This window comes from Mauremys reevesii, linkage group 1 (genome assembly GCF_016161935.1).
Source record: "Mauremys reevesii isolate NIE-2019 linkage group 1, ASM1616193v1, whole genome shotgun sequence".
Lineage (NCBI taxonomy): Eukaryota > Metazoa > Chordata > Testudines > Geoemydidae > Mauremys > Mauremys reevesii.
The window spans coordinates 74,108,532-74,125,557 of record NC_052623.1 but is presented as its reverse complement, the minus strand read 5'-3'; the positions used below and the strand labels follow the sequence as shown (position 1 = coordinate 74,125,557).

Sequence of the window (17,026 nt, the reverse complement as noted above, 5' to 3'; positions counted from 1 at the left end):
CCAGTGCTTCACCACCCTCCCAGTGAAATAGATTTTTCTATTATCCAACCTAGACCTCCCACACTGCAACTTGAGACCATTGCTTCTTGTTCTGTCATCTTCCACCACTGAGAATAGCCTAGCTCCACCCTCTTTGTAAACTCTCTTCAGATAGTTGAAGGCTGCTATCAAATCCTGCCTCACTCTTTTCTTCTGTAGACTAAATAAGTCCAGTTCCTTCAGCCTCTCCTCATAAGTTATGTGCCCCAGCCCTCTAATCATTTTCATTGCCTTCCACTGGACTCGCTCCAATTTGTCCACATCCTTTCTGTAGTGGGGCCCAAAACTGGGTGCAATACTCCAGAGGTGGCCTCACCAGTGCTGAATAGTGGGGAATAATCACTTCCCTCGATCTGCTGGCAAGGCTCCTACTAATGCAGCCTAATAGGCCATTAGCCTTCTTGGCAACAAGGGCACACTGTTGACTCATATCCAGCTTCTCGTCCACCATAACCTCTAGGTCCTTTTCTGCAGAACTGCTACCTAGCCATTCGGTCCCTAGTCTGTAGCAATGCATGGGATTCTTCTGGCCTAAGTGCAGGACTCTGCACTTTTCCTTGTTGAACCTCACCAGATTTCTTTGGCCCAATCCTCCAATTTGTCCTACCCTTACCCTCCAGTATATCTACCTCTCCCCCCAGCTTAGTGTCATTTGCAAAGTTGTTGAAGGTGAAATCCATCCCATCATCCAGATCATTAATGAAGATGTTGAACAAAACCAGCCCCAGGACTGACCCCGGGAAACTCCGATTGATACCAGATTCCAATTAGACATTGAGCCATTGATCACTACCCATTGATCACAATGATCTAGCCAGGTTTCTATCTACCTTATCGTCTAGGGGTCGGCAACCTCTGGCACGCGGCTCACCAGTTTGTTTACCTGCCGCGTTGGCAGGTTCAGCTGATTGCGGCTCCCACTGGCTGTTGTTCGCCGTCCCAGGCCAATGGGGGTGGCAGAAAGTGACGGGGGTGAGGGATAGGCTGTCTGCGGCTTCCCGCCTCCCCCATTGGCCGGGATGGCGAACCGCAGCCAGTGGGAGCTGCGGTTAGCCGAACCTGCTGATGCAACAGGTAAACAAACTGGCCCGGCCTGCCAGGGTGCTTACCCCAGCGAGCTGCGTGTCAGAGGTTGCCGACCCCTGTTACAGTCCATTCATCCAATCCATACTTCTTTAACTTGCTGGCAAGAATACTGTGGGAGAATGTATCAAAATCTTTGCTAAAGTTAAGAAATATCACATCCACCACTTTCCCCATATCCACAAAGCCAGTTATCTCACCACAGAAAGCAATCAGGTTGGTGAGGCATGACTTGCCCTGATCACCTTCCTCTACTCCAAGTGCTTCAAAATGGATTCCTTGAGGACCAGCTCCATGATTTTTCCAGGGACTGAGGTGAAGCTGACCTGTCTGTAGTTCCTCTGATTCTCCTTCTGCCCTTTTTTAAAATGGACACTATATTTGCCTTTTTCCAATTGTCCGGGACTTCCACCAATCGTGATGAGTTTTCAAAGATAATGGCCAATGGCTCTGCAATCACATCAGCCACAGAGTCAATTATGCCATTGACTTCAGTGGGGTCAGGATTTCACACATGGAGCACAAGAATTTCATGAAGCTAGTGCCTAGCACTTTAAGTCCAATTGCATTCAATAGGATTACTTATATTTATGAAGTTATGAACTTGCATGTTTGCTAGACAGCAGCCTAACATGCAGCCTGACACTGTTTTTGATTTACTGAGTTATTTATAGTTTATTGATTTTATTTTTCAAAAGTAAGTGGAAAACAGAAAAAAGGCACTGGGACAGAAAAATTAAGAAATGGGAAGGGAGGGCAATGAAGGGATGGAGAAGGGGCAGTGAGGGAAAAGGAAAGTGACAACTAATTTTCTAACCACTAGGGATTAATCAACACTTCTTTAAAAAGTTAGAACAAAACTTTGCAGATTTGTCTGAGGTCCCATTGAAACATTACCCACTTGTTAGCCACCAGGGCAGTCAAGTTGCTAGGCCAAGTTCAATGCCTTGTCAAGGGTGTTCTGGGCCTGGTTCAAAGACACAAATCTGGAGCTCCCTCTGCCTTCACAAAACAAAACACAATCACCACTGAGTACTTTTACAAAGGGACCTTCCTCGCCTTTTCTGAAGCAATCTAATTAATTAGCTCATCTCAATCTACTTGCATTGTTTTGGAGTTCTCTATAGAAAAAAAACTGCCAGATCACTTAAAGTTTCCTGCCCTGTGGACATTCTTCAATAGGTATTGATTAGTTTTAGCTTGATGAAATGCCTTTCATTAGCAACCATGGTTGCAGGAAGACAGCAGAAATATCCAATGCTGGTTCTGTGTTAGGGAAACTTGGATCTAACGACCTTTTGTGAATATAACTAAGGAGATCAACAGGCCCCTTTTTTTCTGAGTCATTCTTAAAAATTGGCAAAAATTGATGAGTTCAATCTCATTCTCAAAACTCTCAGAGTTTAAATGTCCCTTTAGGTCTTTGCTGCTGGGACTTTTCATTTCTGAACCATCAGAACAGCTAAGCTTTCTCCAACTCCAGCATACATACACATTCTATTGTCCAAGTGTATTAATATTGTGTCTAAAATCATGTTGAAAATCTCTCATCCTAAGACATTTTCAGGATGTGATGATCTTTACACCTTTGTACATTTGCCGAGCATTATGTTCCTCCTTCAAGATTGTTTCTTTTTGAACTGCTTGGATATTCCTAACATTTCTGCCTGTGAAGCATCAGTATCCTTATATGAAGCAAACCCAGAAGATGGTAATTTCAATAAAGTGTCTCAAAGGCCACCAAGTAAACAGTGAGCTATTTGAAAGTCAAGATTAGGGCTCTGCAATTTTTTTTTCCACTCATAATGTTATTTTTTTATAAGATAATATACCTCACTTTGGCCAAAACAAAAAATGAAAACTCTGAAATATTTGTTTGCAAGCTATCAGCTTACAACAGACATTCTGCTGTGAGATTGTGCAAAGCTTTGCACTCGTCTAAAGTGTCAAGAATACCCTCAATCTGTTTTTATAGTGGAAGGATTACCTTTACAATTGCTGACCATCTTGTTGTGCTCTGGCATTTTAATGTAATGCTAATATGCTTTTTCAACACATCCCAATGACCAGTAGAAACAGAAACAGGGTATACAAAGTTTTGAACAGTTCCAAAAAATAGAACTTGTGGATCAACCATTGCAGCAGCTTCTCCAAGAGAATTCAATGATTGTGCAGCACATGGGATGAAAGACCTGCAGAATTTGATGTGTACGCCACAATCATACTAACTCCATTGTCATAGCTTTGTCCCCTGCAACCAGCCACACCTAAACAATTTTTTTAGCTTCCTCTAAAATAAACTCCCTAGTAGACTTCCCTGTTTTGGTATGGATATCAATTAAATCTATAACGCATGAAATGAGACCTGAATTTACCATTTGCATCAATTGTCCATTAGGGGCACTAAGCATATCCTCTAACTCACCATCCAGAGCAGGAAGCAGTGCCCCAAACACTCTCCATGGCATTAAGCTGGGCCCCAAACACATTATCTCAGAAGCTAAGTAGAGGCCCAAACAGGGCATGAAAAGGAAAAAAGCTAAGACCCCAATGGAAGAAAAGAGAGAGATGTAAAAAACAAACAAACAAATGGGGCCCATTATTGGCCCTAGCATGGGTCCACTGGAACACTTTGAACCCTCCCTTTATAGAGCCCTCACCAAGCTTCTATGCTTGGCGACAATTTGCTCATCCAAATAAGAGTCACTTGTATACCGCTCTTGAGAATCACGCTTTCTGAGAGTGGGAGAGTTTCTAAGATGATAGGATATATCCCAAAACACAGTCCTGGGAATTAATGTTTAAGGAGATATCATTATTATATTACTCCTCCTGTCTACTGTTAGCCAAAATGACTGTATCTTGGACCAGTTCCAAAACATATGATCCAATGGTTCTCCAGGAGACCTACATCTCCAGCAGAAACCCATTTTGCAAGGGGTTTCTGCTGCAATGTAAACTATGTGAGAAACAGTTTGAAATATGAATGAAATATAATTTTCTACTGGATCATCCTTACTTGTAGATCAATAGTAGAGTTTGTAATGTGTAGAGTTCAAGAACGTATACAAATCTTTGTCCCAGGCTTAACACCAGCAGTCTAAATTAGGATGCTACTTTTGACCCAGGAAGCAGTAGTGGACTACACATGATTGGGTGAACATTAGGGAGTTGTCGTATGAAATGATTGTAACTTTTGTACTTCCATCCCATACCTCCCTCCAATTATTTGTGCTCTCATTCATACATTTACTGTTAACTCTTTGGGGCAGGGATAATGTCTAAATCATAAAATTCCATTCATATTAGTGGTGATGTAAAAGTAACAAATAATAATAAAGTCATAAATGTCTGAGCAAGAGAAAAATTAGGCTGAATAATGGAAAAAAGTCTCTAATGGAAAAAAATTCCCAAGAGAAATGGTGGAAGCCCTATTACTTGTGTTATTTTGCACTTGATAATACAACTGCAGGGAATAATTTCACTTTGACAGGAGACACAATGACTCTATAATAGGAAAGCTTGAGTCATCTCATATTAATATATGTTTATAGTACTGTAGCACTATTAGTTGTTTTATACAGCATATTTTATGCTTTGTGTTTAGAACCTAAAGCTTTATCATCCAGCTATAGGTTATTTGAGAGCTCCACAATTTACTTTTTTTTCCTATTTGCTGTGTCTGACTGCCCTCTAAGATCATATTAGAAATATTGATAATTCACTCCATCATTTGTATTGCCCACTAGGTGCACAGCAGTAACAGCTGCAATTCATAGTACCCAGTGAATAGCAAAAGGCAATCAGAATATACACTGGGCTTTTTTTAGATTATATTTATCCAGTTATTGGTAGGCGTAGCATTAAATATTCCTATAAAGCTTCCTAATCCAGCATGAGAAAATGCCACAAACCACATTCAGATCTGGTACACACAGGTTCAGCTTTACTGATATCATTGAAGTTGTATGTGATTACACAAGGTGTCACTTTGGCTCCTCAATTGCTGAATGTTTCAGTTGACCATGAGGAAAACAAGATAAAATGTGCATAGGGCTAGGTGAATTTTATATCCTTATATACAATCTTTGCTATCAAAAGTCAATAATCACCAACAGTATCAGATAGTTCCAAATAATCCCCGTGATTTCCTATACTGAGCATAGGTCAAAACCAGGGGCGGCTCTAGGAATCCCGGCGCCCCAAGCAGGGCGGCGCGCCGCGGGGCACGCTCTGGCAGTCGCCGGTCCCGCGGCTCCGGGGGACCTCTTGCAGAATGCCTGCGGAGGTTCCGCTGGTCCCGTGGCTCCGGTGGACCTCCCGCAGGCATGACTGCGGAAGGTCCGCCGGAGCCGGCTGCCGCCCTGCCAGCAAAATGCCGCCCCAAGCACGCGCTTGGCGCACTGGGGTCTGGAGCCGGCCCTGGTCAAAACTGAGTATTTTGTGACACTGTGTGTTACCTGTTGGCAAATATTGACTGTTTTGTAGTTACCACATGTATATGTATGTTGTAATGAATAATGATATGTAGAGAAGAGAAAATAGCTAAGGCTTAAGTTTGATATAATTTATGTAGGTTTTACATAGGTGTAATTCCATTGACTTCAGTGGCATTGCTTCTGAAATCAGTCCAGAATCAGCCCCTTAATCTCAGAATGATATAGATAAGAGAATATGTGGAAATGGCAGATGTGCTAAATGAATTCTTTGTTTCAGTTTTCACCAAAAAGTTTAGCAGCAATTGGACATCTAATAATGAATTATAGTAAAAATGAGGTAGGATAAGAGGCTAAAGGAGGGAAAGAACAAGTTAAAAGTACTTAACCAAGTTAGAGGTCTTCAAGTCACAAGGACCTGATGAAATACATCATAGACTACTCAAGGAGCAGACTGAGGAGATATCAGAGCCACTAGCGATTGTCTTCAAAAAGTCATGGAAGATAGGTAAGGTGAGCAGACAGCAAGTGTGAAAAATCGGGATGGGGGTGGTGGGGTAATAGGAAAGACCCTATATAAGAAAAAGACCCAAAAATCGGGACTGTCCCTATAAAATCAGGACATCTGATCACCCTAAAGACAGGAGAGAAATTCCAGAGTACTGGAAAAGGGCAAATAGAGTGCCAAATCTATAGAAAAAGGGAATAAGGACAACCCAGGGAATTACAGACCAGTCAACTTCAGTACTCAGAAAGATAATGAAGCAGATAATTAAGCAATCAATTTGTAGACACCTAGAAGATGGATTTGTGAAGAACAAATTGTGTCAAACCGACATCATAGCTTTCTTTGACAGGATAACAAGTCTTGTGGATGGGAGGAAACACTGGATGTGATATATCTGGACTTTAGTAAGGCTTTTGATAGTGTCTTTCATGACGTTCTCATAAACAAACAAGGGAAATACAACCTATGTTAACCTGAAGCTCAGAGTAAATAGGCCATCTACAATTCTGGTTTCAGCAGCATGATCTTTTCACCTTTCAGGATCTATCACCTGGGGTTAGATAGAAGTTGGTGTGCCTCCCACCTTCCTTGTGTGGTGTAGTGGACAAAAGAGATAGAGAGGATTTTTTCAAAACAGATTTATTTAAGGTAAGTAACAATTGGAACAGGGAAAAATCATGAACTATAACCAAATAACAAGTAAGTTCTGGTTTAACCAAGGTGAGTATAAAACTCAGGCTCCAGTGAACGGGAACTATGGCAACAACTAAACAAAAGAGAACAAAAGAATACCCCAAGGTACTTTACTTTCTTTAGGTTTTCTTAACCAGCAGGAATTAGTTTAAGATGCATTTGTCTTCACAGGTGATCCATGGGCTCATGGGATCTGTAAGCTCAAGCAGTGGGACCCAAAGGTGAAAGCCCTCAGAATCCTGGCAACTGGTCCCAAAGGTAAGCTGTTGGAAGTCAGGAACACCACAATATTTAAGGTAAGTGACTAGATATTAACAGTCTTTAATGTCCTTACAGCTGCTGGTGATCTTGATCCAATTGCCTGGTCCGGTAATCTTGATCCGAAGATCTGATGCCACACAAAATGACTGCACCTTGATGGTCTCTATAACAGACAGCTCCCGAGCAACGGGTGCTCAGACTAATTTAATTAAAAAAAAAAACCACACACCAAAGTTCTGAGGTAAGTACCTCTACAGGACCCAGATGGAACTAATTCCAAATGTCCATTGGCTCCTTTCCTGCCGAAGTTCCATAAAGAAGCTTCCACAATATGGAGTCTGAGATATCCTTTGTCTCAGATGCCAAGATGGACACCTGGACTCCATTTTGGAAAATGGGGTAACCTGTCTAGCATGTACTAATAACAGTAAATGTAATAACAAACAGCTAAAAGTACATAGAACTTTCTAATAAACATAAGGATTATATTGAACATGAAATGAACAAAATCCATGCAACACCTAGATGCAGCTACTTTAAGGTGAGGGCATAACTGGTTGGAAAACCATTTCCAAGAGTAGTTATCAGTGGTTCACAGTCAAGCTGGAAAGGCATATTGATGGAGTCCTGCAAGGATCTGTTCTGGGTCCGGTTCTGTTCAATACCTTCATCATTAATTTAGATAATGGAATAGAGAGTACACTTATAAAGTTTGAGGATGATACCAATCTGAGAAGGGTTGCAAGTGCTTTGGAGGATAGGATTAAAATTCAAAATGAGCAGGACAAATTGGAGAAATGGTCTGAAGTAAATAGGATGAAATTCAATAAGGACAAATGCAAAGTACTCCATTTAGGAAGGAACAAATCAGTTGCACATATACAAAATGGGAAACGACTGCTTAGGAAGGAGTATGGTGGAAAGGGATCTATAGTGAATTAGAATCTAAATATGAATCAGCGTAACACTGTTGAAAATAAAAAGAAAGAAAGCAGGAGTGTTGTAAGCAAGACATGAGAAGTAATTATTCTGCTTTATGTTTCGCTGATTAGTCCTCAACTGGAGTACTGTGTCCAGTTCTGGGCTCCACATTTCCGGAAAGATATTGACAAATTGGAGAAGGTCCAAAGAAGAGCAACAACAAAAAAAAAGGTCTAGAAAAAATGAACTATGAGGGAAGACTGGAAAAAATGGGTTTATTTAGTCTGGAGAAGAGAAGACTGAAGGGGGACCTGATAACAGTTTCATGTACATAAAAGGTTGTTACAAGGAGGAGAGAGAAAAAAAAATCTCTTTAACCTCTGAGGACAGGCCAAGAAGCAATGGGCTTAACTTGCAGCAAGGGAAGTTTAGGTTGCACATTAGGAAAAACTTCCTAACTCTAAGCGTAATTAAGCACTGGAACAAATTGCCTAGGGAGGTTGTGGAATCTCCATCATCGGAGATTAAGACTGGGTTAGACAAAAACCTGTTAGGGATGCTCTAAATCACGGGTTGGCAACCTCTGACACGTGGCTCACCAGGGTAAGCACCCTGGCGGGCCGGACCAGTTTGTTTACCTGCCTCTTCCACAGGTTCGGTCAATCGCAGCTCCCACTGGCTGCAGTTTGCCGCTCTGGGCCAATGTGGGCTGCAGGAAGCAGCACAGGCCGAGAGATGTGCTGGCCGTGGCTTCCCACCGCCCCCATTGGCCCGGAGTAGCGAACCGTGGCCAGTGGGAGCCATGATCGGCCAAACCTGCGGACGCAGAAGTGCCAAAGGTTGCCGACCCCTGCTCCAAATAACACTTATTCCTGCCTTAAGTGCAGGGGACTGGACTGAAGACCTCTCTAGGTCCCTTCCAGTCCTACAGTTCTGTGATTCTATATGCAAAGAATGATTGAAGATGTATCATTTACATGACACATCCAGTACATATTTTAGAGAAGTTGAAATAGTACAGTACAAGGAAGTCACTAACCAACAGTCACTTGATCCCTTCTAGCATCAAATGCTACTTGGACCACATTGTTGTGGAATTTTATGGTTAAGCAGCTAATGATAATCAGAGGGCTCAGGAATATTTTTGTGGGGTTTCCCAGCTGCTGTTCCATAGAATGTGGTAGAACTTCCATTTCCAAATCACCATCTACGTAGACTAGTGTTGTAAGTGAAAATAGTGAAGTTACCACAGATGAAGACTCTTTCTAAATGGGTCTGAGAGATATCTTTAAATGACTATAAGAGCCAGTTTTTTTACTCCATTCCTGATGTTTTCTTCTGCTGAGGCAAAGTAGGTGGAAAGCTGTCCTTAGGCAGATTAGAGCATTCAACATCATGAATAATCATTGGCTGTCAGAGTGACCTGTAAGAGACTGCTGCAGCTGACACTGCAAGTTATGCAGAAGGTTGTTTATCCCTGACAGAGACCAGGGAAAAGAAAAGGTAGTTCAACCACACATGTGTGTGTTTATGGGATAGGGGAACAGTTTGGAAAGTAACAAATAAGTCTCTTCCCCACTTTGAATATGAAATGATGCTTTCCCTACCTGGTATTGGGTTCTTAAACCTCAACAATCATACCCATCAGTAATATAGCATGTTACATTCTTTTCAGAACTGCAGAAAGACATCTTTAATCTTCAAACACCTCCTGTGAAGTAGGTAAGTAACATCTATAATTTATATGTTGACAAACTGAAACCAGAATTTGGGTGATTTGTCCAAATCCACTCAGTTGGATCCAGTGGAGGGTTAAGGTTCGAACCCCTGGATCCTAGCCCTGTGTCCAGTCCATTAGGAAATGCTGCCTCAAAAAATTGGACTTTGTTTTTAAAGGAGAACCTAAGCATTGATGACAAAGAACTTCACTAATGCACAGTTGAGGTTACCCATTGTTGTCTTTTGTCCTTCCAGAACACTGTGTTCAGCAAAATGCAAACTTCCAAAAACTAGGAAATATAGAAAAAAAGGTACATGTCATACTCCTGGGGGAATTCTGCACCACTTTGCAGTGCAGATTGTTGCAGAATCCCCTGTTTCCCACTACATAATTTCTGGCTGCCACGAGAGGCCGCTGGACTTGCAGAGCCCAGCTTGCAGTAAGCAGGGGATGGGGATGGGAGAGAACCTGGGAGTCCCAACCAGCTCTGGCAAAGGATGAAGAAGGGCAGGGAAACACCACACCTTGTCCTCTGGTGGGACTGTAAAGAAGTTGCGGGGAGTAAAGTTTCTCTGGGTGCTCGTGTCTGGGCTGGGGGCTATTCCGTGGCTGGGCTCTGTGGGGAGGGGAGTGCTGGTGTCTGGGGGCTTCCCCGCAGCTGAGCTCTTGGGGGAGGGGAGTTTGGGTGTCTAGAATGGGTTGTGCCCTGCAGCCTTGAACTCTGAGTGGAGGCGTGCCTGCAGATGGGCTCAGAGGGGAGGCAATTGTGGGTGTCTGGACTCTGGGTGGCCCGCACAGCTCCCTCCAGCACTCCTCAACTGGAACTGAGTTGTTGTAGGGGTTTCTTATATCTCTACTCCTGGGGGAATCTTTTTTGCTCTTGTCTGTATTGTTGAAACACATGACAGGTATTTTGAAATAAATTACCAAAATAATTGAAACTGGACTGATTAACTGTTATTTCGACAAATAAAATATGCAGAATTTTAAAATATAGTGTGCAACATTTTTAGGCACAGAATACTCCAGGATTAATGTCAATGCAACCTTAACTGATCTCTGAACAGTGCCTCAATATGCTCATAACACATATATTCACACACTGCCTTTGGAGAGAGTGCAGAACACTCATTGAACAGGCAACACAATCACTATAGGACATAGTTTAATGTTTTCTCTTTGCTCAGGCAGAATTTGTGTTTAGGTGAGCTGTGCTGAACAGTAGCTATATACACCTTATCTAAACCCAAACACTGAACCTACTCCTCAGAAACAACCCCAAACTTGCTAAATTTTAAATCTCCTTCACCTTATGTACAGTATTCTAATTAACAGTATACTTTAACTTACCCATCATTAAACTTACAGACCACTCATATCCCATCTCATTGCTGACAGTCCCCCTATCAAGAAGACCCCTAGTCACTACTCATAATCTACAAAATTCAACACTGAAAATTAAGCATACTGGATACTACAAAGTGCACATGCACTTTTTTCTTTGATCACACACATGTGGGACAGTGAAAGGTGTTTAGATTCCTACTCAAAAGGCAGGAGTTCCCCAAATTGCTTCATACCAGAAGCACAGCTCTGCCAAGCTTCTTCAACTAATCCCTCTGGCATTCAATACAGATATACCTATCACACTGAATTCAACTGGAATGCAGGCAGATAATTCTCAGTGGCAACTGCCAGGTCCAGGGAGACAGAGTTGAGACTGCATTGGTGTGTACCTTAACTCTGTATTACTTGTTTTTCAGAATTCTGAGTTTGAATTTCCAAGGTTTTTTAACAGAAAGAAACATTTGTAGTGAGTGTTAATGGTCATGTTGCAGTATTAGTTATCACATAGGTTTACATTTGAGGCGCTAATGAGGCTAGCTAAATACAAAGAATGTTATACGATTCCTTAGTGGTCCTCTCACTCCTGGTATACTTTTTATAGTGGAATAGTGATAATAGTCATGCTTCGAAATGCTTGGAGGATGGAGTTGCTAACAGGGCAGGAGGACAAGTCATAGTTATGGGTTATGTCCAAAAATCTTGACAATTTTGTTCCATGTTGGTTACAGTAACTTTAAGCATCTCTCCCCACTCCTCCTGCTATTCTCTGCCACATATAGCTAACCTCCCCAAACAACATTTCCAGCTAACCCTCCCCTTCCTATCCCATGCAGCCATTAGCATAGAAAAAGATACTCCTTGCTGTCTGTCACCCAGTGCTGCTGCGTGTGTATATCACAGGCAGCAGCTTACTAGAGGGCTACACACTTGCTTGGTTATATAGTCTGAGGTGTACAGTGAACCAGATGTTGTGACCCCCACTACATGCCCTCCTGAAGCCAGGCCCCCAACTACTAATCTGGCTTTGCCTCTCCAGTCATGCTCCTCACCCACTCAAGTCTGCTTCCCTCCTTCCCTGACTCTGGCCAGCCACTCACCCTACACAAGGGAAGTAAATATTTCCTGGGTTTCAGAGTTTTAAATTTATTAGTTAGGCTACACCCTCAAATTCTGATTCACATGAGGAGCAGGGAGAGGGACCCAGTTCCCTCTACACACACACAGGAGTCAGGGAGAAAAATAGGCTGCTCCCAGATTCTGGCTCCCACATGGGAGTGACAGGGATATGAGCTCAGGTAGTTACATGTCCAAAGATACTTACAACCCTGAATAAAGCATGTGAAATTTGGAATCTTCCAAAATACAGCTAGAAGCCCTTCTAAATTATCTATAGAAATTAGCAGGGTGCGTTTCCCTAAAGTTAACACAAACAAAAACTGGATGGAGGAAGAAAATAGCAACATGCATTCAGATGATTCTCAGATTTCTGCCAAGGTAGATCTTGAATTAACAGTATCTGGGTCTAGCTCAGGTTCAATGGCCACAGCATGTCTTCTTGAATCACCAAAATCACATAAAACTAGGGTGGCTGGAATCCTTCTTACCTAGTCTTGTTGCACCTGAACATTTCAATCCTTTTGGCACGTGAGTGTTTAGCACATACCTAATCCAGAAATGCTAACTCGTCCTTTAATAATGATCTCAATATTACTTCCCCAAAAAGGCAGTGCATGCCATGTACTAGCTGAGCTAGTCAAGCAACTGAGGGAGCCATAGTTAGATCCCCAAGTATGCACAAAAAACATGGACAGAGTCTGTATACTTTGTGAAATGCTGTTTTTGAATACTGTGAAATGAAACTCCTCAAATGACCCCAGTTTGGATCATTAACCCTGTCCTATACCCCTGGAGGCACAGCAGATTTCAAGAGAATTCAATTAGATTTAGAATTCAATTAGAGCACTTAGAAGAGTCAATCTTTAAACATAAAGGGATTCTTAACCTTAACTATGGCAGAGCTAGTGGTCCTCTACAATCCCTCACAACTCTGAATGCTTGATTAACTTTTAAGCATGCATCATCATACATTTCAAATATATATCTTAAACTCAACATTTCCCTTAACTTAAAGGATGCTATGATGATTACTACTTCGGAGATAAGTTTTCATTGAAGGGTCATGATCCATATGTATGGTCATTGACTATGAACTTTACCAGCAGCCTGAGGAGTTTCTTGAAATCATCATCAATAGCCTGCTTCGCCCAGCACCAGATGGTTTCATGTAGAGACCTAACAAAGAAATACAACATGCTGAAGCAATGTGGAAAGCTTTCAAAATAACTTGGAAGAAAACTGTTATCTTTAATATATCTATTCTTTGAAATCCAAGGATGCTTGTGATAACCATAAAATATCCACATTGTTTCATTTTATTGGTATACTTCAAGTAAAATATGCTTTAGGCTTATTAAAAAGGGATCATACTGAGAAAAGAGAATACACCTGGGTTCAGATTATCAAAATGTCATTAATAATACACAGGGCCAATGTGGTATTTCATCTGGAATTGGCTGTGATACAAGGTTACTTACATGAAATATATTATTGAACCAGTAATCTAAATGACAAATCATCACCTGATATTTGCATTTCTGTCACTGAAATTTGTCTCCTTCTTACTAATAGGCTGTCCACGGAGTCATAATATATTATGATTTTGCATTTTATTATTTATTTGAATTTTGTTGTAACTATTTCTTATCTCTTCATATAAGTAACTGCAGGGAAATATTGATACCAGATAGTCTTGTATCTTATTTTATAATTTAAAACAAAGATAAAGGATTTGATAAATAGAGAGAGATCTAGACTGCAATTTGAAAATTGTAAATTAGAGACATTATGGAAAATTTCAAGCTATTGCCTCTTACTTTTTGGAGCTGAAAGACAGCATAGTTAACAACTGGAGCTGGGATTTTTCAAAGGAGCCTACAGTGTCTGAATTCCAATGGAAATTGGGTACCTAGCTCTCTAATGGTCCTTTGAAATTCTTAGGCATGGTACTAGATGGTGAGTTAATCTGAGTTATAAATTCCCAGCAGTTAGCATACAGAAATTCTTGTGATTACCAGTTTCCCCTATACTCAGTAATCTCTGTGGATTTATAAGGGCTTCTACTGTACATTTCCTAGCTTGCTTTGTATTACCTAACATTTTATTGTAATTAATATACATAATTAATTATTCTTTTCACTTGCTTTAAAAAAAATGCCTTAAGCCACAGAAATCTTTCTATGCATTCTGTTTGAGTGGTTATGTATATCAATACTGAAATACTGTCTTTTTTCAAAGTTGTCAACGTTATTTGTTTTTTATAATATTATTTCCAGAGATGTTAGTTCATTAGTGGGATTATGAATAAATAAAGATTTCCATTTTGTAGTATTATAACAAGAGCAGCACCAGCTATTAAAACTAAGAATTAGGAAAGATGCATTTAGATTATTTGCAGAGTATTAATAGCTTTACATAGCTATGGGAAAACTGATATTAAAGCTTCTTTGAAGGTGGAGTGGAGTAACCTCCTTACAGGAGATAATGGTAGACATTAGTTAAATAAGGGGCTAACTTTTTTCAATAAATATTTATAAAATTCACCACTAAGTCAATCTGCTCTTGGTGAATTATTATTTCTAATAGTGACCTTGTTCACTTCCTCTCTCTGGATGGGATAATCCAGGTTCTCTTGTCCTTGTTTTCTGAGGGGAGACCAAGCAATGAGTTGAGTAAAATCATCTCCTGTATGGAGTTTCCTGTAGTGTAAAGAAGCTCATAAGAAGACTGAATGATATTGTAATTTTTTTTGTTGCATTTACTATTTTCCTGATGTTCTATTTGAGGAATAAATATTGCTTTTTAAACAGAAAAAATATGCTTCTATGAATGGTCTTATCTGATCATTCACAATAATTTTATGGTAAAATGTTATCTGGCCACAATTTAACTGAGCTACATACACTCTACCTAGAGTGTCAGCTGGATACAGTATTCTTCACTTCCCACAACTGTTAAGTGCAGCTATGTATTGTAAAGCTGTTGCCATCTCATCACATTGGTTCTTTCATCATATATTATTGATTTTCTATCACTTTAATAAGGACTTGCAAGACTGGGATATTGTGATTTCCACGGGAAGTCACCGGGAATGCTAACTACTCAGCATATTTGAAATTCAGGCCATTTATTAGGAGACTAACTTCAGATTCCTATACTTGGTATTCCTGGGCCCTGCCTTCAAGGGGATGGATAAAGAAAAAAAGAAAGGAACATTGTACCTTGTAGCAAAATGAATGACATCCTCAGGACAAACAAATAGCTCTTTCTAGTCTCTTAGTCATAAAAAAACCTCCCAACCAGATTAAACTAAAGTTGGATTTTACAAGGATTAATATTTTCATATTTCACCTGACCTGAAACTTCCTTACCTTTTGTAAGGTATTCAATTTTGTCTTTAAGCTTCTGATCAGATAATACAAAAGTCTTTAGCTAAATTTAGTGTGAAATGCTAAAGAATACTTATCCCAAAACAAACAGACTTTACATTGGTTCACATCACAAGGCTTTGCTATGTAATTTTTCCTGTAAAACTGAGTTCAGGTTACTGCCTTTCCTCTTTCAGCTACTTGAAAAGACCTTAAATCTGTCAACCTGCCCAGTTCCTTCCATTAATACAATTTTCATTGTAACTGCAACTCTCCAGGCAAATTAAATGTGAAATCCACAATCTTAGGCATATCTCTCAATTACATGCACCTGTTCTGGATCAATTTGAATGCTTAACTCACAGCTACAATAAATGGACCACAAGTGTGCTCCATTAATTAAAATACTATCAGGCTTTTACAAATGCATTTCTAATGTATTCTGTCTACATGAGCTTTGAGGGCAACCACTCATGAGTGGACTACGAGGTGCTAAACTGAGTTCTAAACTCACTATCACCCCTCCCCACAAACATTGTATGTCTTCTTTTAAGAAGAAATCATTGTTTTATTAGATAATTTTGGGTTGCATCCTATTAAACACAATTGAATCTTGTACTTCAACATTTCTCACCTTTAAAAGTAAGACTAATGCTGCTGCTTAACTTTACTTATGCAGCCAAACTGGGTAACACTTTAATAGCTTCTTTGATGTCAGTCTTTCTGAAAAATAGTTTTCCTGTGTAGATGTAATGCATCAGTTGCTGGAGAACAGTAATTCCTGTAAAGTTAGTAAAGCATGTTTAAATCACACCTATGTGCTCATGACCTTTATTATATAACAATTTAAGAGTTTTGCAGATTAACTACTTCCTTTTGCACTCCGTCAAAACCCTCTGCTGAAGAGGCAGCCTAATCCCTCACAATGATTTTGTATAATGATGCAATTCAACTTTTCTGGAAGGATCATTTTATAAAAGCCCTATTGGTAAACATAGCTCTTATAAATTATTTATAGAGAATTGCTGGGACAAATAGCTTGCTTGGTGAGCTTCAAGTATCAATACCACTGAATTATCCACTGTAGGTTAAGTAAGCCAAATTTACTCCTTTCTTTCTCAGTTAACTGCCCCTGTTTTACTCTGATATGAATTCTAAAAGTTGTTTATATTTGTCAGTAGAGTTCCACATTACAAAAAAAAAAATCAGTAGACATTTCTATACCATGTTGCCAAGCAACATGTAATGACAAATTGGAAAGACACATTATTGAAATGATCATTTACTGAGTGGTTTAATACAGTAATTTTTATATATAAATATGATATTTTAACCACAGAAACAAAAAACAGAAACAAGCTCATTTACTCCAGCTTGTAAACTTTATCAGAAGTTATAGAAATTGTTACTTTGTTTTGTGGTAGTGCCCAGAAACTCCAGTCAATGATCAAGGCCCCATTGTGCTAATTGTGGTACAGAAGTATATCTAAAGTATATGCACCCAGACTTACAGCAATGCCAAAGGGAACAGAGC

General features: G+C 40.1%; 2 long non-coding RNA genes across 2 annotated transcripts; one reads left to right on the top strand and one right to left on the bottom strand.

The window, feature by feature from the left end:
- The first annotated feature begins 6,928 nt into the window (after positions 1 to 6,928).
- Positions 6,929 to 9,644, top strand: LOC120389154. The gene is made up of 3 exons (XR_005590787.1): positions 6,929 to 7,017; positions 7,096 to 7,261; positions 9,617 to 9,644. It is a non-coding gene; the product is annotated as an uncharacterized LOC120389154 (long non-coding RNA).
- A 255-nt stretch (positions 9,645 to 9,899) lies between these two features.
- LOC120389148 lies at positions 9,900 to 15,362 on the bottom strand. The gene is made up of 3 exons (XR_005590785.1): positions 15,346 to 15,362; positions 13,225 to 13,300; positions 9,900 to 9,950 (listed from the first exon to the last, which is right to left on the bottom strand). It is a non-coding gene; the product is annotated as an uncharacterized LOC120389148 (long non-coding RNA).
- Positions 15,363 to 17,026: the final 1,664 nt, after the last annotated feature.